The sequence below is a fragment of the Cricetulus griseus genome, chromosome 3 (assembly GCF_003668045.3).
Source record: "Cricetulus griseus strain 17A/GY chromosome 3, alternate assembly CriGri-PICRH-1.0, whole genome shotgun sequence".
In the NCBI taxonomy this organism is placed as follows: Eukaryota; Metazoa; Chordata; class Mammalia; order Rodentia; family Cricetidae; genus Cricetulus; species Cricetulus griseus.
In genome coordinates, this window is record NC_048596.1 from 144228929 (window position 1) to 144250191 (window position 21263).

The window sequence follows — 21263 nt, forward strand, 5'->3', positions numbered from 1 at the left end:
TACCTCCTCAAGGTGGTCTCTTCCAGATGGCCACGTTATAATCATTGTTCTTTCTACAACACAAGTGGTTGGTTCTTTTTAAAACTTTCTATTTACAATTTATTTTATACACCATATTTTGATAATTTTATTTCTTCTCCCACAACTCCTCCTGGATCCTACTCTCCTCCCTTTCCACCTAACTTTGTCTTCTTTCTTACTGTCTCTCAACTCCCCAAAGAAAAAAAAACCCATAAACATAAAGCAATATTTCAAAACAGATAAAAGATCTGAAAAAATTAGAAAAAAATCAACAAGAAAAAAATAATTCAAACAGAACATGGAGTTTGTTTTGTGTTGGCCAGCTACTCCTGGGCATAGGAAGTACCCTGGAGTGTGATTGATACACCCAGCAACAATCTTTTGGAGAAAATTGATTTCCCCTTTCCTGATAGGTATAAATTACTAATAGCAATTCCTTTAGGGGTGGGATACTCTGTCTACTTCCTTTTATCAGCACCAAGAAACTGTTTGATTTGAAACTGCTTAGGTCTTGTGAATGCTACCACAGTTTCGGTGAGTTCATATGTGAATCAGTCCTGCTGTGTCTGGAATACAGTTTCCTTGGAGTCATCTACCACCTGTGACTCTTACAATCATTCTGCCCCCTCTTCCACATAGATTCTAGAGTCCTGATGAGAGAGTTTGATGAAAAAATTCCATTTAGGACTGAATATACCAAAATCTCTCACTCTCTACACATTGTTCACTTCTGGGTATCTGTTAATTACCATCAACTACAGGAAACTTCTCTGATGAAGGTTAAGTCTTGCTTTTGTCTGACACCTAGACTAGTGTGGCAACTGTCAGGACCTTTTCATTCTAGTTTTTCTTCTCTTCCTACATACGCCATTAGGACTCACTGGGCAGAGAGACTCTATGTTGCATCTCTACCACAACAGTAGAGTAGCACAAGTCTGTTACAATGACCTTTGAATGTTAAATCAAACTTGAGCATAGAAATGTATTTTCCTAGCCTTAGAGCTACTAATACTTGGAATTGGGCTGAGAACTCTGTTAGTATAGAACACCAGACTGTGTTGATAAATTGGAAAGGAGGAAAGGAAGTTTAAAGAGACTGACTGACTGACTGACTGACTGACTGACTGACTGACTGACAGATACTAGCAGTGAAATTCCTATTTACCTTGCTTGTTCTTCCTCCGATATTGCAATTTCCCCATACCAATAGGAATCACCTAATGCTTCACAAACATTGTGCAAAAATCTAAATGAACATTTAAAATTCACATTCTAGCCTATTGTAAACATGTACAGTACAGACAAAATCCTATACCACAGTGAAAATTCAAGCAGTTCTAATCTTAGTGTGATTAGGAAAGCCTACTGGGACCTCATCATCCTGAATGACTTTGCTTTGCTGCTTCTACTTTTCATGGAAGTGTGTGAGTGTGCATGCATGTTGGTGTTGATGGACATGATTACATCCTTTCAAGACTGTTGATTCAGAAGGGCAGGAAAACTGCATTGTTATAATATTCAGCAATATTTAAGATTTATCAAATCTTTCAGAGATTTCTGATGGAAGATGAAAGTCAATGCCCATGACTTTGAAGTGAGTGCATAGCTTCTGATGTGCCATACTCTGAAATTTTCACATAATAACCCAGGTAATAAAAGGGTAGAAAATGTGCTGTGTGAGATCATGGAAGGCTTTCTTAAAGGCAGGGTAGCAAATATCGAAAATTACTGTTTCTTCTGCAGTGAGTTAAGAGGACATCAAAGGAGAAACTTTTATAACTAATTTTGTTTGAGAAAGTAGTTTTTACTTTGTTTTATATTTTACCTACAAAATAAGAAGCATAAAGAAATCTCTGACATATTATGGAAAAAATAAACTGATAACATTAACAGTAATGTTTCTAGCAGCATTTTTCCACAGAAAAATCTATAGGAGTATCAAAAACTACATCTTCCTTCATCTTCCATTAAGTTGTTAAAAAAGTACATGATGTTAGTTAAATGCCATATTCCCCTATGTGTCTGTTCTCTTTCTATTGAAGAGAAATCTTGTCAGGACACATTTATACAAGGATTGAAATGCATACTATGACATTTGTCCCATACTAAATAAAAAAATGTGATTGTATTCACTTTGATTTATATAAAATTATAAGTATTCTTAATATTTACATTCAATCATGCATCACTTATTCCTGATTTAAACAGTTATTCATTATTTCACAGTGTAAACTCTTGTCAAAAGTATACTGTTTGTATTCTTTATTTTGAAAACATGATGCAGCTCATATATTTCCTTTAAATAACCTTCCACTTTCCCTAGGCATTTATAATTTTGATAAATTTCTATTTACATAATATTTTAATTAAATTTCTATATATTCCCTCTTTAGGTTGATACATCTCTCTGTATCTGTTGATTGGTCACAATAAAAGGACTTAGTCCAAGTCCTTTGTAGACACTTTGATGTGTTTATTTAATGTGCACAGCATTTATAGTGAGTTAGGTTCTAAATTTTCTTCCATACTGTGAACAATGCAATGATAGAACAAATAAGTACAGTAAGTCTCCACCACTGGAAGTGAAGGAATCAAAGGGATAGGATAGAAAGGCTTCTTCATTTGCTTTCTCAATGGTTCTATGCAGTTCATTATCTTCTCTTTTTCTGACTTTTCTGAAGATAATAACATAATTTTAATACAATTTTGATTTTTCCAAAGAAAAGAATAATATTACGCATATCTAAATTGTTGCATTGTGACGTGTCAAGTGTAAACAAAGCACTCTATGTATACTGAAATATGTACCTCATGCTGAGTGCAGTGCAAAGCTGAAGCAATTATTCTATTCAAGTAAACAATAATTCTGCTAATTTAAGACCTTGTTACTCAGTAAAAGCAATCACTCCACACTGAAGTTGAGAAACACAGCTTGAAGAAAGTTACATTTTATGTAATGACACATAACCTGAAAATCTGCTCTGCATATCAATAATCACAAAGGCAATTTAACATTACAACTTGTATTAGTACATTGTACCGTTACTCTCACAATGAATAGTATAGTCCAAATCCTCTGAACACCATGAAGTGCATGGTGCTTAGCCTGGACATCTGACTGAAGACTCTGGCTAGTTGAATGCTCTCAACATGCATTTACATTAGAGGTATATATTCACTGACACTCAGTTAAATGAAATCTACCCTTAAGTCTCCAGGTTCCTTTTCCTTCAATATCCTTTTTCTTCATAATAGCATTGTTACTGTTCTAGTTTTGAAGACTTTCAATGTTAAGTTGAATACTAAAATATAAACTTTACTTAACATATGTAGACAAAGGATTGCATTAATTATAAATGCATGGTTTCATTTCTATTGCTGTGATAATACACTGTTGAAAAGCATTTTCAACCAACAAAAGAAGTCAGGACAGGATCCTAAAGGCTGGACTTCTTGGTATCCCACCCAGAATTACCTTGAATCAGAGAAACTACTGTAGGGAGTAACCCTAGCCCCGCCCAATAGTCCTGGGGCAGGTACCAGGTGGACCTGGGGACTCGCCCATAAGGGCGGGGTGAAGGAAAGCCGGGATGACGTAAGAGGGGCTTCTTAAAGAACTGCACGGGGGGGACCGCGCTCTCTCTTTGTTCTGGCTGCGCTGGCTGGGTTCTTAACCTAGCTCTGGCCTGTGTTTCATCCGGCTGTGCTTGGAAATAAAGAGACTTTAATCCAATAAACTACTCATACCCAAAGTACATTAGAACAGGAGGACTGATGCTTGATGGCTTGTTCACATCCTCATGCTTATTTAGCTCTCTCATACAGCCTAGAACCACCGCCCCAGAAATTGTATCATCTGCAGTGGGGTGAACTCTCAAACATCAATTAATAAGTAAGAAAGCCAACCTGCTCTAGGTAATCCTTCTGCTGATTACAGGTGACTCTAATCTGTGTCAAATGGACAGGTAAAGCTAAGTAGACTAATAGATATAGAGCTTAATGATTCCTCTCTATGTAGTAGTCAGGAAACATGTCTTTATCAGTGATTGGCAGACAGTTTCTTTATGGAGATAGAGACATCATAAGGAGTCTTTTCTCAGTTATCGTGTCATGCATTTTTCTTATCACTATAGATTTAACATATATTCAAAAGATATTAATAGAATGCATCCATGGAAATTTCACTCTAAAATTCATTATTTTGATATTATTAAGAATCAATAATTAAATAAATAAAAGTTTATAGATATCATATTAGATATTAGAATAATATTTGTAAAATTATATAGAAATTACCACTACAATGTATTAAAAATTACTTTCTTTACTGAAATACACTAATGCATGCATATGTGAGTTTCACAAATGTCCTAAAACACAGAAAACATATTCATAATAAGAACTTCACTGATTTAGTCCTTGAATTGCAGGTTTGTCTCTTCTGTGCTTATCTTCCAGAATTTTCACTGTTGCTGCATGATTCTAATAAAACATTTTACTTATTTGTGAACCTCATATGCCATACACAATACATTTCCTAATATTCATTCTCACTATTTGCCTTCAATTCCTTCAGAGTTCGTACCTACTTTACCTTGCACATCTGAGGATAATATCTTTTACACGGGAGAAATCAGTTAAATGATCCTGTTGGTAGTTTTTCAACACAGATTGTATATGTGTATATAAAGATTTATTTCAAAGTATATTTCATCTCCAGTTTTCTGCTCTTTCATCCTGGGTACCCAAATCTCAATATGCTCCCAAATTAATATTATATATCTAGTTTATTAGATGTTCCAGGTTTTCTGCAAGAGCTATCTTCTATTATTTTATATAGAAATTCAAATAATATATTCAATGTTGGTAAAAATTTCATGTAATAAAGAGTAAAGAAGCTCAAATAAAAATATAAATAACATACCAAGATGTGCTGAAATTAACACAGGCAAGAAGAATGTATAATGACAATAGCTTGTGTCCATGGTTCTAAACTGCTGTTTTATTGCACCAAGAAACTTTGCATGACCAATACGTCCAAAAGTACATGAGCACTCACAAATTTCAGGGCATAAAATTTCTTATACATTTATTTCCTGAAAACAATGTTAGAATATATTAATATATTTGCATTCTGACAGTATTCTAAAGATGAAATTATCTAACGCACTAGCTTCATAATCATTTAGAAGAAAATTTTAAATTGATATAGAATCTGGAATCTTGAAAATGGCCTTAGCATAAAACTTAAAATTGTACATAATTTTAATGTAAAAAAGACTAGGTTGTTATGGAATGAATTTATTTGATAAACATATCGAATCAAATGAATAGGCTCCTATTTTATGTGAATGACAGAGAATGCACTCTTTCCTGTGTCACATGTGAAAACCCAGAAGAAATGATGGAAAAATCATTTTGAAAGTGACCTTCATTTAAATGAAAAGAGCATTGTTTTAAAGCACTAGACAGAAAAATTATTCTTTCATGGGTACTGGCAATATTTTCAAACAAATGGTGAAATGAAATATTTTGCATGTGTGAATATGACAGCTCTGTGTTCAACTGACGTTCTTTCTTATGCAGATTTGCATTTTCATTCTTATTGAAGAAAAGCAATGATTTAATTTGTTTTAAAGCATTGCTTACATCTCTCTTAATTGTAAAATGCATGTTGTTAGCGGTGAAAAAAACAGGCTAATAGAAACTACACACAACTAGGAAGACATAATGCACAGAAGGAGCCAGTTGCCTCCTCATTGGGGGGATTTCTTTCTCACTCCAAAGCTTCAGGGAAAAGAGACAGCAGTTCCTTCTCCCAGGCTATGGGAGGGTACTCCAGTTGCTCAGGAAATTCAGATACCATAACTTTTTTTCTGCCAATTTGACAAAACACTGTCCAAAAACAACTGGTGCAATGGATTCCTGTGATGTAACTGGATAAATAAAAGACCCAGAGTCTGATATTGGGGTTCAGGCTTCAAGATGAATATCAGAAGAGCAAAGCAGCTGGCCACTAGCTTCTAATCTCTATCTCAGACTGGCTGAATGGTCTGGTCTTATCTCCACAGGCTTTCACCAAGCCTCAGGCTGTAAACTATCCTCAGTGTGGCTGGAGAATGAATGCCTCTCTGAGACCTTGATTCTGTCTTATATACTGTCTTATATACTTCTCTAATGTTGGTAACTAAAGGTGTGAGCTATAATACTCTTTTAGACTGATTCAGTTTTGTGTAGATCTGGGTGGCTTTGGACTCACAGAGATCTATGTCTTAATCATGAGTCCAAGGATTAAAGCTCTATACTAACACCTCCTAGCTTCTGGCTACTGGGATTAAAGGCATGTTCCTGGCTTCTATGGCCTGTGACTGACTTTACTTTCTGAATCCTCAGGCAAGCTTTAATAAATCATAAACAATATATCACCACATTCTGAATGATGTTATAGCCTATCATTTGGGAACCCAGAGAAAGACCTCAAGTGAAGACCCTACAGGCAGAAAGTGAAGCAGAGACCATGGTGGCACACTCTTACTGGCTTGATCCCAGTATTAGTTCAGCTATCTTTCTTACAGAGCCCAGGCCCACCTGCCTGGGATTGACACTAGCCACAGTAAGTTGGGCTTTCTCACATCAATTTACAAATAAGAAAATGGCGCACAGCCATGCACACTGACCTCTCTGTTTTCAAGGTTCCCTCTTACTGGTTTTGTCAACTTGACAAATATGATTAGGTATCACAACAGAATTTTCTTATGAGTTAAACCAGTTAAATGATGCAGAAATGAATGCAGAACTGATGTAGCAATAGTAGGTAATACACTTGTTAAAATAAGGCATTTGGGCAGACATGTTTCTTTTAAATTCTTTTAGCACTTGAAATTTATAACTGGATAATGAATACACAAAGACCTTGTCTATATCTATATCTATATATCTATATATCTATATCTATATCTATCTATCTATCTATCTATCTATCTATCTATATATATATCTATATATATATGCAAATCTAAAAACCCATTCTTCTTCCCTAAATATAAAATAAGGCCAAGGGGATAAGATCAATGGCAGAGTGGTTGTTTATGGTGTGCAAAATTCTATCGTAAATCCTAGTACCATTAAAATGAGTAGACTATTACTTCATAACATATGTAGTTAATGATGCTATGTGTGTAAGTAACATCAGACTACATGATATTGTTATTATCACTTATTCAAGTTCCTTGTCTTTGTCATTTGTCTACTATATGAACATGGGTTCTACTGTGACATTTCCATGAACAAATATCTTATTTCGATTACATCCATTCTGTCATTTTTCTTTTTACCTCACCCTCAAGGTGAGGTCCCTTCTTCTCATATCCCCTTTTTGTTTCAAGGTCTTTCACTTTTAAATTTAGATCCCATATATGGGAGGAAACATAACATTTTTATTTATGAATGTAGCTTGTGCTTTTTAAGAAGCTATCTATTTCTAACTATTCTCTTGCAAGTGGTGTGATTGAAAGTGACTCCAAAAGTGTTAAAATCCTGAGTAGACTTTTTGGCAAGAAAACATTGCAATAAGCAACAGGTATACAAAACATGGTCAGAACAACAAGAATTATGTGACCTCATACTAAGATGGCTGTCATCAAAATGGCAAATACTAAATATTGGTGAAAAAAAAGAACATTATGCATAATTAGAACTCTACTGGTACAGTAAGTATGGAAGCTGTAAAGAGACTCCTCTAAATATTAGAAATTTAACTGTGCTTAGTTACATGTCCCACATATTTTGGAGGCTTGATTGGCATGGAGTGCATTTCTTGATGATAGAACTAATGGATCTGTCAGTGCAAAGGAGAAATATACCTCAAAAACTTAAATGAAAATCAATTCTTGATCTAGCATTCTCCGTACTGGTAAAGAAACTAAATAAAAGTAGTACGTATATTAGAGTTGTCTGTATATCCATGTTCTCCCTACTATCTACTTGTCTGTGTTTCACTATTTATTTCTCATTGATCATATGTATTTATCTCTTGATATTTATGACTGACAATTTTCTGTTATTTGTCATCTGTCATCTGTATACCTTCTATCTAATTACACCTCTTTTGTCATCTATCCATCATCTACTTATCTATATATTGTCTGAGTATATCTGTAAGTCTGTTCTTCTGTAGTCTGGAAGGACCACCTTAACAGAAAATCTCAGATGTGCTGATGAGACAAAATGACTTTTCTTTTCACTTCTAGAGTGCTCCTTGGATGGTTTCTTCTGAATCTTTCCTCTATGGCCTGTAGTTCCTGATCTGTGCTCAGAGCATCTTTCTTCCCTGTGGGTAAAACTTGGTGAATTTTACCCCATAAGGATTCTAGACTTTTAAATGAGGACTTCATATTTGTAGCCTCACATTATTTTGTTTCATGAGAGGTCCTTTCTCAGCATAACGTTGTATGTGATTGGAGCATCCAATTTATGGACACTTAATGTCCATTATGGTTCCCTTTTTATTCACTATTCATCTAATCCTTCACAACTGAACATACTTGTTATATGACAGACAATTAATTTAGAGAAACTCTTTCTAATGGTGAATGGGTGACAATATATTTTTTCCAAATGATTGTTAAATATTCCACTGAAGAACTATAATTAATAACACTGGAAAATAATGGAAAGCACTAAGAACTTTGCAAATGTGTAAAAAGAGCGATATGTCAGCTGATAGAATTCATGGAATGTACCAAGGCAGGATGTCACTGTAAATTACAGCTCTTCAATCGTTATCTGCAATTTGAATTCTACATGGAGAACTTTGTAACCTGAAAGATGGTTTGCTTGAGTTCCCATTTCTGATTTTCCCAGACAGCACCAGTCTTTGTTTGTACTCAAGGGCCCTGAAGGTCTAGGCAATTGCATTACTTCTGAACTTCTCTTCATTTCTGACATTTGCCCTTTTAATAAAAACCTGTTTCGACTGGAGTGATATGATATCTGATGTGGTTGTTGTTTGCATTTCCAGAGTTATTAATGATGCTAAACATTTTATACAGCTGTTGGCCATTTTTTTGTTCTTTGAGAAAAGTCTACATTAGTTTTTCCTCCCTCCCTTTCTCTGCCTCTCTCTCTCTCTCTCACTCACTCTCTCTCTCTCTATTTCTATCTCTATCTCTCTCCTTGTGTATGCATGCATGTGCACACACACACACATATGCCGAGTTCAGAAGACAATTTGTGTGAGTTGGGTCTTTTTCTTACAAAATGTGAATTCCAGGGACTGAATTCAGGTTTTCAGGCCTGTAGGCACATACCTTGACCCACTGAGCCATCTTGGGGACCCTAGAACTCATTATTAAATTGAGCTCTATTTATTATTTTTTGTTTTGCTTTGCTTTTTTTTGTAGCAATATACTATCTGTTGTTACCAGGCCCTAGAAGCTATCCAAATGTGTTCTCCTTGTGTTTGGGTAAATCTTCATCTATATCATTATACTACCTTCTGGGTCTCATGGTGTTTCTATTACTGACCGGTCTGTTGATGCTTATTTCATCCCATTTCCTTGGTTGCAGTATATCAGGCTGGAAATTTTGCAACTGTATTCTGTTTAATTGTGAAAATAATTTTGTAATATTATTTTTTATTTTTTAAAATTATGTTTCTATTAAAGTCTGGAGAACTGGAGAAGTAGGTGAAATAATTCCAAGGATAGCTTCTAGATATATACTTTACATATATGTTTTTATTATTATAACCCAAAGTACATGCATTTGTATTATACAATGGACTTTGAAATATTCATACATCGAGAAACTGTTAAATCCAGCCTACTAGCCCTGAATCTTTCATAATTTTATGATGTCTCATCATAATTAATGCAGAGAAAAAGATCTAAATCACTGGGGTTCTTTTCAAGTATAAAATGCATTGTTATTAATTTCAGTGTAATATAAGAATAGAGAATCCTAGAACTTTCTATGTTGTCAAATTGATAAACATATTTTACTGATTAAATAGTTGGTACAGTTTTTACATCATGCTCTATTCTTATTGCATTGTCATTAAAATCACACACATTTTGCAAGTTTTATGATTAAACTTTCTCTACCTACAGAGAGTTTCCAATAAATGCATGAACAATGTAACACACTTAAATCAGAGTAAACATTTAAATTTGGCATGTTCTTAAGTCAAGACTTACAGCTCTGGACTCACTTTACTACAAGTTATTCACATGGTGAATATCCTCATTTGAATGTAACAGTGCAATGGCAATTAAGCAGTGTGGCATGACTGCATAACTGAATATTGTTCAACTGACATCTTTTAGATCTGTTGTGAGCTCATACCTTCTAGAGACATTTATACTTTTATGCCTAGAAGCTGAGATACATGATACTAATTTGTTGATTTTTAAAACTTTAAATTTTCTTTAAGTAGTTTGGTCAATTTCCAATAAAATTTATATGAAATTTTCATGTTTGTAGAAATCCTCATGTGTATTAAATGTAACCAGTGAATCCCAGAAAAATTCAATGGCATGATTACTTTAACTCAGTAAAGCATATAAAACTTTTTACTTATTATTACAATACATTGAATTACTTATTAACAAGAGACAAAGCTTCCATCTATTGTGATCTCTTTTGTTAGCTTACCAAACTGAAGAAAATGCCTTAATTAATTTACCTACAAAAGCAGTCCAACAATTTGATGAAAACCATAGTATTGGAAATATTTTTAAAACTTACAAAAGCAGGGTAATTGTTTCAGGCTTTAATAAAATGTTGTTCTCTTAAAATACATTTTTATAGCAACTTAGCTACCATGAGAATCTATTTTTAAAATTTTGTCTTTTTGAGGAATAAAAACAGTTGAAACCTATTTCTTGCAGTACCTTTATCAGGATTATATCCCAGTAGATGATTAAATCTGCAATGTGTCTGAGTTCATAAATTCCCAGTTACTTTACAGTCATCTATCATTTCCCTCTTCTCTATTCTGCAAATACATATGTAAGTCATGTCACTAAAACCAAAAGACACAATAAGGACAACCCTCTTTTTAGTTTCTGAGCTATAAAAAATACAAAAACACTTATAACTTATTATTTCCAGGTGCACTCAAAGGGGAGAAAAATTATACTGAGTGAAGTTAAATTTCAGAAAAGATAATAAATTTGAATAGGAACAGCAAAATTGAATGACCACAGCACATGCTGATATAATGCATTTTACACTTCAAAATGTCTACTAATTGCATTTTTATTTGTTCAGTGGAATTCAACAAGACATTTGGTGCATACAAAGAATAATTTAGCTTTATTAATATATTTTAAATCTTACATACCATCACTTTTATTATCACTGAAATGAACTCATTTTCAACACCATTTAACAAAACCATTCTCCCTTTGTGGAACCCAAACATATCAGAATAGCTGGTGTCTGAAGAGTTGAAAGCATTAAATGATATTAGTATAGAAAACATATTTGGAAGTTTCAGAGGACGTTCTGCTAGTTTCTACTAGCAACAGCAGTTTAAAGCTGACACCTTGTTTAGTTTTTCTTAAGTCAGCATGTTCTGTACATTCTCAAAGCCTACCATTCCATTCTGATTTCTGTTGCTGTGATAAAACACTCTTTCCAAAAGCAATTTAGGGAGGGAAAGGGTTTATTTCAGCTTTCCCACTAGAGTCCATCACTGAGGGAAGTCAGGGTAGGAATTTAAAGCTAGAACTGCTTGCTATTCCACACATATTACCTCTGACCAACAAACTTACTCACAGTCTAAGGATTGCATCAGAAATCATTAAGTAATGGTGATTTCTAGTTTTCAGGCTCAGGCCTAGCTAGTTTTCTGTAAATTTTAGCTCAACTTCTCCAGGGATGGTGCTGGCTATAGTACATTGGGCCCTAATACATTAATAAACAATCAAAGTCATTTTTAGCCAATTGAGACTCATCTTTCAGATGACTTTATTCTTTTAGAAGTTAAAGCAAGTAGAATATCTATTGTATTTAAAATAGAGTTGTAAATGAGTATAATTTCAAGCATGCATTTGTTGATATCCGGTTGTTTTTCCCCAAACTGAGCAAGATCCATTTGGAGAATTCTGTATTTGTATACAGTAAAAGTCTTGTCTGAGACAACTTATTATTCAGAGCTTTCCTTAAGAGTAAAAAGTTCTCAGCATCTTCAGTCATTACCTCCCTTATATACACTACCCACATATTCAGAAATTAACTTTCCAACTTAAGCTTCTAGTGAGCAAATCCAACCTAACTCACTGGAATCTCTTCCATTGAAAATAAACTCATAACAATTTCTTGTTAGAATTGACTTGGTGAACCATTAACCATCAGCCTGTTGATGACTAATGTTTATGGCTTAAAGACACAAAGTGTTGTATTCGAACTACATAAACATTTGATTTTAGGAATGTATGTTTTATAAATGAACAAAGCATCTTCATACATGATTAATAACCTCCATAGAGCACAGAGCTAGAAATTACAATTAGGAAAAAAAAAAAAAACTCTTAACATGGCTTTGAGACACTCTTCATAAAGGAGCATTATTCAAAGTTACAAGGCCATGATACTCTTCATTGGGAGGATGGCTGTGAGGTGGTCCTCATTGTGCTAAGGATGGCATTAGAAAAAAGCAACCCAACCTGGGGGATTGATTAATGCCATTCCATCTTCTCACTGTTCTGGGTCCTGAAGCCCATGAGCAGCCTGGTCTCAGAGGCTTTCCACCCTGTTATTAGATGATGTCTTGCTTTCTCCTCACAGAGATCAGCTCAGAACAGGAACTGGAGGCAATTATTGCAGCACATTGACAAGACTCTCAGGCCACAATGAGAAAATGAAGAAATTTCATCCTAGTGAGAAACAGAGATCTGGCTCCAGAATGATCCCAGTTCAGCTGAACACAGTTGTTTCTAGTTCTGACTTGTCTTTAAGAAAAGAAGTTGAAGTATGAGTTCACTTGAGTTTGACATGAGATTTGTATTTGAGTGTATTTCCCATAATCTAATTCAGAGTAGAGTTATATGTCTTTCAGTGTTCTGGAGGCTGTGAAGTCCAAGGAGATTGGAAAAGCAAGAGCATTGCATCATGGATCAGGCTTAGATAGCCAGGAAACTTTCAAATGAGGGGAGGGAACCAAGGGCTGGACTAATTTCATATTGACAAACCCCTATGAAAATAAAACCACTGCAGTGAGAATCAATCCTCTTCTGAAAATGAACAGTCATGTGTCCTTTACAAACACATAATTTATCATTGAAGACACTGACTTTCAACAGCACTGGAATGAAAATTAAATTACAAGTAGTTTTAGGAGACAACCCAGATGCACACCATAGCAACAATGATGAACCAAGATCCCAGAGTACCTTGGGATGGATGATTGGCTTGCAGAAGATACTTGGATGAGAAATGATGATTTTTCTCTAATACTGGAGGATTTGTTCCTTGTTTTGTGTTATCCAGAGGGTAGATATTTGCCCTTTGGGTGAAACACAAGGGAAGTTGTTAGGAAGACTACTAAAATAATGATGGTTATCCATCACATTAATGCACTATACTATAACAATGACATTTCAGTTCCTCAGGGGTAAGAGGGAATCCAGCAGCTACTTGTAGAATAAAAGCACACAGTGCGAAATCAATCATTTAGTGGATATGAGATATGATATTTTTAAATGTCTGTTAGCTCTGCAATATCGAATTTTAAGTAGCCTGTGTTTACTTTATGCAAATTTTTACTGAGTCTCTTACAAAACACCACTCATTTTTCTATCTATTAAAGAGGGAGTATGTGGCTTTCCTCACAGCTATCACTCAATCATGCCATATCTTTACAAAATCTTTATAATGATCTTTAACTGAAAGACTATTTCTCTAGGTTGAAGGTGGTGTTAACATTTAAAAAGAGCATCAGCTGAAAGGCAAAAAAAAGTCTTGTGTTTATGGATCTCAGCATGTCCAGCAGTACAGTTGTTATTTCTGGGAACTCAACTTGCCATTTTCATATGCAACTCACATTTTCCAAGATTACTACAAGCTAAGCATCAAACAGGAATGTATAATATAGGAACTCCCAAATAATGAAATATTAGACCAAAATAATTTTCTCTATTTTGCTATAGGGAAAAGAATCTCTCATATTTTATATAAACAGTGTACAGGATTTGATTAAAAACATGTGAACTTCAAAGATTTCTGTTTAATTATTGTATTAATGTTTATTTAACTATATAAAATCAGCCAGCGTTTGTAACTAATTGGCTTTTAAAAAGTTTTTTCATTATACAAATTTTCTCCTCTCTTTTATTACAATTCAAATAATTTAAATACAGTGAAGGAAGGTAATGAAAGAAAGGAAGAAAGGAAAGAAAGGAGGAAGAAAAGAAAGAAAAGCATGAAAGAAACAAAGAATGAAAAGTCCTCATTTGTCAAGTGACCTTGTTACTTTCTTGGTATTTCTTGACTTTCAATGCTCCAGTTTCCCCTGTACCACAGAACTTATGTTAGCTTCTGTAAGTTTCCTTCTTGTAAATCTCATCTGCTACTTGAAGTTTTAGAGAATTACATATCGTTTTGCTGATTTTCTTGTCATTGTCATTAAGGAATCAATGGTTAGGTTCATGAGTTCCCTGTAGTATCATCAAAGCCACTCTTACACTGTAATGTGCCAGACTTCCTGCAAAGGACATTCTACTTGAGAAACCTCTAAAAAGGCAAATATCTGTACAGGGGTCTTGGTGTCAATCACCAAGTACAGGACAAACAAGTTTAATAAAACATCCCAGAACAATGGTTCACCATCAAATTTACAGAAAGCCCGTGTAGATGTTGCCTCAGATAGTATTGATAAAGGAAAGGAAACCACACAAAGCCAAGTAACACTGAACCATTGTAGATGGCATGTGACACTGTCTTTCGTATGAGAAAAAGAACAACCATTTTGACCTCACAAATCTATTCTAAGATTTTTTATTTGGATGACCACCATGAATGTATTCAAAAGAGTAGAATAAATTGGATATCACTTACAGTAACAAAGAGGCTGATTAGAATCATCAGCTGGAAAATTTAAATGGATTCCAGTAGAAATAAGACTGAAAAGTGGCTTGCTGCTCTTGCAAAGGAGAGTGCAGTTCAGAAGCCACATCACAGGCTTGCAACAGCCTGTAACTCCATCTCCAGGGAATCAGATGTCCTCTGCTGATTTCCATAATCACCTGTATTCATAGGGACATACATATAAATATACAGAAAAATATAATCTTGTTCTTCAATTTAGTTCCAAATAAGTAATCTGTGTAGTATGATCAAAGATTATAGAGCAAATAAGTTTGTTTGTTTGGTATTAAACTAAGATAAGATATTTATTTTTCTTTACAAACCCTTTGTCATAAGTATATGCAGATTTGAAAAATCTGACAAAATAAGAACAAAACATACCTTCTTAATTATTACAAATTCAAATCTTATCATTATTACTGGCTTGAATACCTTCCCATCAACTCAAATGAAACAAGTATGTACTTAGAGTCCAAATCTATGAATTACACTCTTTCATGTTGCCATGGAGAGCAGTTTTGTTTTGCTTTGTTTTGTTTTGCTGAAAGACACTCAGTTTAAAATAAAATAGGGTCATTTACTGACCAGGCAACTCCAGATTATAAATTATCAAAATCCCCAATAGGATGTTCCTGTCCCAGGGAATCATCCCAGAGCCATGCACTGATTGACAATGCTGGGAGGAATCAGTGGTTTTGAAGAGCACATGAAGAAGGAAAGGAAAAGTGGTGAGCAGTGGGGAGAATATAGAGGAAAGAATTTGGATTGGATTAGATGGAAACATATTATGTTTTATGTGAAAATTACAATAATTATTAAAAGAACAAGAGTTCTGGGGATGTCTCAGTGATTAAGAACACTTGCTCAGACAGAGCACCTTGGCTTGATTCCTAGCACCAACATGATGGTTCACACTACCTGGAAGTCCAGTTTTAGGAGACCAAATAAATAGTCTCTGCTGACCTCTAGTGTCTCATGTACACACATGGTACATGCACACCTACCCACACATCACAGTGTATGTGTGGGGGTGGACATACACACACACACACACACACACACACACACACACACACATATATGTACATATATATATTATATATTAAGGCATACAGACATACTCATATAATTAAGTAAATATATATTTTGAATTAGGAGTGGAGGAGTATAGAATGTCTTTGGTCACAGCTCTTTGGAAGCAGAGACAAGTAGGTTTCTGTGAGTTTGAAGCCAACCAGTTCTATCTACTGAGTTCCAGGAAAGCTAGGGCTACATAAGAGACATTATTTCCAAAAATAAAAAGAGGAGTAATAAATAAATAATTTAGAAAATCGAAATATTCATTAAATTATCTTTGGTATCTTTGGTGCTAGATTATTAGGGATCTACATCTTGGATTAAAATGAGAGAGAGTGTTTGTCATACATCTCTATTAAAATACTATAGTTTTCCTGGAGTTTAAAGTAGCAGTGAATACATATTTATGTTGTTTAGAATATATATATATATATATATATATATATATATATGTGTGTGTGTGTGTGTGTGTGTGTGTGTGTGTGTGTGTGTATCATATCTATTTCATAAATCCCTGAATAACATGCCTAAGTGACTAGCTTTATGCTTTATGTAGGAATAGTATAGTAATAGTACACTTATCATAAACTAAGCAGGGAGAAACGCAAGATAAGTGTTTGACTTTCATGTAACTAGACCAGGTATCTGTGTCCTGAAGAAGGCATGTAAAATTCTTGGATTTTCCATTCTCTCTTTAAACACCTAATGGCCTATGCCTGTTCAGTGACACTGTCCTTGACTTGGTTCCAACAATATATCTTTGTTCTTATACCAAAAACATTTTTTTCAAAATTGCTACTCATTTTGTAATATTGTGTGTAATTATTTGATTCCTATCTCACATCCTTTCTCATCTCAGGTCTTTGAAACAGAATCCACATCTTTATCATGCTCTGCACATCACACCTGGCCCTGCACATCACACCTGGCTCTTCACATCACACCTGGCTCTGCACATCACACCTGGCTCTGCACATCACACCTGGCTCTGCACATCACAACTGGGCCTGGGTGTTTATTCTCATGAGTCTATTGACAGTGTCATTTGCAGCACAGCCCTGAAGGAAGGTGGGGAAGGTGGAGAGAGAGTGCCAAGCTTCCTAATGCCATCAGAGTTGTACTCTTTGAAAAGTTGTCCAGCTCTGAAACACATCAAGGAGGAGGTAGAAGACTGTTTTATTTCTCTTTGAACATCATTATAAAAGATGCCAAGTTACAGAGGCAATCACAGCTTAGAGAAGTGAAAGAAAATGGTCTAAACAGTAGTAGTGAAAGAGAAACAGGATAAGTCAGTGTGCACTGTGCATATTCAGTTCTATACAGTAAGAGCTCCTAGTTACCATATCCTCCACGGATCCACTTTTATACTTGCACTAAACTCAAAATCTGTTAAAAAAAAAAAGATTCAACTTTCATTATCATACATTTCATACATAAATGCACACTTTCTACATTCATTATTTTGTACTACAAACATATGATTTTTTAACTAGCTCTTAAAACTATTTTGTTTTCTTTTGTATTGTTTTTTAAATTAATAACAAGCTTGCTTCATATGTCAATTCCAACTCCTTCTCCTTCCCCTCCTCCCCTGCCCCCCATCAACCTCCCAAGCCCCCACACCATCCCCCTTCTGCTCCCCAGGGAGGGTGAGGCCCTCCATAGGGAGATCTCCAAAGTCTGTCATATCATCCCAGGCAGGACCTGTGCCCTCCCCCATGTGTCCAGACTGTGAGAGCATCCCTCCATGTGGAATGAGCTCCCAAAGTCCATTTGTGTGCCAGGGATAAATACTGGTCTACTACCCTAGGCCTCAAAGATTGCCGAGGCCTCCTCACTGACACCCATGTTTGGGAGGTCTGGATCAGAGATGGCTCAGAGGTTAAGAGCACTGGCTGCTCTTCAGAGGTCTAGGTCCTGAGTTCAATTCCCAGCAACCATGTGGTGGCTCACAAACATACAATTTTTAGAGTAGCAGCCTTACACTTTAGATCAAGAATTTTCTAAAGAATTTCCAAAGAGACATAAAATTGATATATTGCCTCAGAAATCACTTCTATGGATAAATTTAAATTAATTATAATGCATTATTCACTTATATATGTCTGAAATTCTTGTTCTAGCAATTTTTATAGTTTTGTATCTATGTTTTGATTTGGTACAGGTTTATATTTTTCCTTTATTGTGATAGTTTAATCTGGTTTGGAAAGTAAAATAAACCCAGTTACAAAATGATCTCAAAATTATCTACTCCTGGATACTTTCATATTTCTAGAAAAATTTGTGTCAAAATTGATTTCTTTGTAAGTTCTCACCTGGGAAATTTCATTTCTGGAAAGTTTTAAATATTTATGTTGTTTAGAACATAGATTATATAGGTGCAAGATAGGAAAATAGTAATGAATAAATGGGGACCAAATGAGTGGGAAGACAGATAAATATGGACTGTTCACTTGGACTATCAAATTCTTCTGGAAGGTTTTTCACTATCTATTCTATTGAGATAACTGAGTATTTGAAATCAGGAAGATTTCATCTGCCACTGGGTGAAAATTCCTGAGAACTGGGAAAGTTTTCACAGTTTATAAAGTTGCTGATACATAATAGCATCTATAATATGGACAGATATAGAAGCATAAGAAGATCCTCAGAGTTTAGATTTGTTGGCCTTTTAGTGTCATCTCAGGCTTGCTAAATTTGCCGGTTTCTCTGTTTCTCCCTGACTCTCTATCTCTTTGTCTCCTCACCTCCAGCCGTGTGTGTGTGTGTGTGTGTGTGTGTGTGTGTGTGTGTGTGTGTACTTGTGTCAGTACCCATAGAGGCAAGAGGAAGGCATTAGATCTCCTGGAGTTAGAGTTCTATATGGCTGTGGACTCCTCATGAGTACTCTAAGAACAAAATCTGGTTCTTTGCCAAAGGAACAAGAGCTGTTAATGTTTGAGGCATCTCAGCAGCTCCTCATCTTGATCAATCATAACAGCTACATATACAGCACTACAACTTAAAATGTAAGGTAGAAAACACAAATGCTGGTGTTAACAGACCACAGGTTATTCATAGTGCTTTATCTGCAGGGTCTTTATCAGCTTAGACAACCTGCTGCCATGTTGCTTCAGGTGACATAAATTCTGCTAAAGGCCAGTTTCCATTCTATCAACAACACTGCCTGCATTCACTGTCACTGTCCATTTCTCCTGGTAAAATTTTACTTGTATATGAATTACAAAATAAAGATAATAGGAAATCAATGAAGCTTGATGGTACAGCACTGGTATTGCATGGACCAAACACTGGTTTGATTCCAAACTGAAAATATGTGGTAAGATTTGCCTTTGTACAAAGAAGTGACCTTTGTGGTCCCTCTGCTACTCTCAATCAGCCATCGCTAGATGGCTCTAGACACAGACACCAAGGAAATGAGACTGGGATGAGCCTGATACCCTACTAGGGTAGAACATAGGGTTTTCATCTTCTCTCCTTGTTTTCTTATTGAGGGAAATGAGCTCGGTCTCCACCTATATTGAATGAGACAACAGTGGGTACACAGGAAATCCACCATTTTATTTTTACCTACTCACCTAGTGAATATCAATGGAATACTCAAGCCTTTATTGGGGGTTAATAATGGATGAAACAAAGCCACTGATCTCTTGCTATTAAAATAAGATTATAACAATTAATCAAATGTATATCTGAGCAAAATCAATGGTACTGAGTGGAAGTGTGGAACACAACATGTAGTAGAGAGAGAGTGGAGAAAACATTTAAACTGCAGCAACAGGTCTGGCTGACTCACTCAGCTGAAGAATGCAGTGAATAGAAAAGTGAGAAGTGTAGATCACAGACCATTCACCCATAGAGTTGTTGGCCATCAAATACAGATCTTCACAACTTGCTAGAACTTTGTCTGAAAACCTGATTGGATTGACTCAAAAAAATGAGCCTCTTGGTAACTAATTTTTACTAGGACTGAGAAGTCTATCACAAGCCAATTCTAACTTTAAGCATATATTGTGTGTTTTTAAAATTTATTTGTGGTTATGATCACAATACAGCATGGAAAGCACATATCATTCTCATAAAATATTCAAAAATCAAGATCAGGGAATTTAAGATACCATATAAATTATACAGAGCAATTACATACATAAATAAATATTGGTGTTACTAAAGACATGCAACATGTGGTCCTCAGTGGCTACCCTGCCAGGACTTTATTTCTGCTGCCTATAGCCTGCTCACAATGCATCTGCAAGCTAGCTTTGTTGACCCATTTTACAAATGATAACAGGTTGAGTGTGCTCAAGCTAACAAGTTTATACTAGAGGATGGGACAGGATATGAAGAGTCTAACAACAAACTCGGTGAACTACATGCACAAATCCCATTTCCTTTAAAGGCTATATACCTTTAAAGGATGAAAAATAGGTGTTTGATTGCAGTTTTATGGAAGATTACTATCAGCAGGAATTAAGTGTCTACCCATGGAGATGCTTTTCCCCAGATCCTGTAAGTGCAGATCAATATGACCACAAATAGTTCTGAAAGTCTTTATAATAACAGAACTTCACTCATGCAGAGAAAACACTGCCACTTAAAATGGAATCTCAAGTTGTAACAGATCCATGGCATTTTTTAATTCAAAGTATGCCTTAAAGGTGATTTCTCTTGAACCCCTGAGAAAATCCTTATAAATTTATTGCAGGTTTGAAGTCATGGGACCCAGGTTGTCATACACGTGATGAAATATATTGGTAAACTATTCCATATTAGACTTACATATGTGTGTTGCACTGATTGGTGGTTGCTCTATTGTTCATAAATGATACTATATTTTAAAGCTTTTACATATGAAATGACCAGTATGGACTTTCTGCATTCTACATAAAAATACTTTGGATTCAGGTGTCACAGCACACATCTATAATCTTAGCATTTAAATGCAGAGTCAGGGTGATTTCTCTAAATTCAAGGCCAGCATGTGCTGCACAGTAACAGCCTTTATAGTTTCATTGTATGGGTGCATATCTTTAAAGAAATCAATCATAATATCTTGGATTTAGAGCATTTCAGAT

The 21263-nt window shown here is 35.2% G+C and overlaps 1 long non-coding RNA gene across 36 annotated transcripts in view; it reads left to right on the forward strand.

Moving 5' to 3' along the window:
* The window catches only part of LOC103161473, an 82844-nt gene that overhangs the window by 36434 nt on the left and 25147 nt on the right, over positions 1-21263 (forward strand). The window contains exon 10 of one of the 36 annotated variants that reach the window (XR_004769192.1): positions 17048-17351. The exons of 32 other annotated variants lie outside the window; for them this stretch is intronic. This is a non-coding gene — a long non-coding RNA (uncharacterized LOC103161473). Of the gene's footprint in view, positions 1-8270; positions 10493-12813; positions 14243-15736; positions 16151-17047; positions 17352-21263 lie in introns of those variants that run through there. 3 more of the 36 variants (XR_004769201.1, XR_004769200.1, XR_004769202.1) reach the window with 3 other exon arrangements.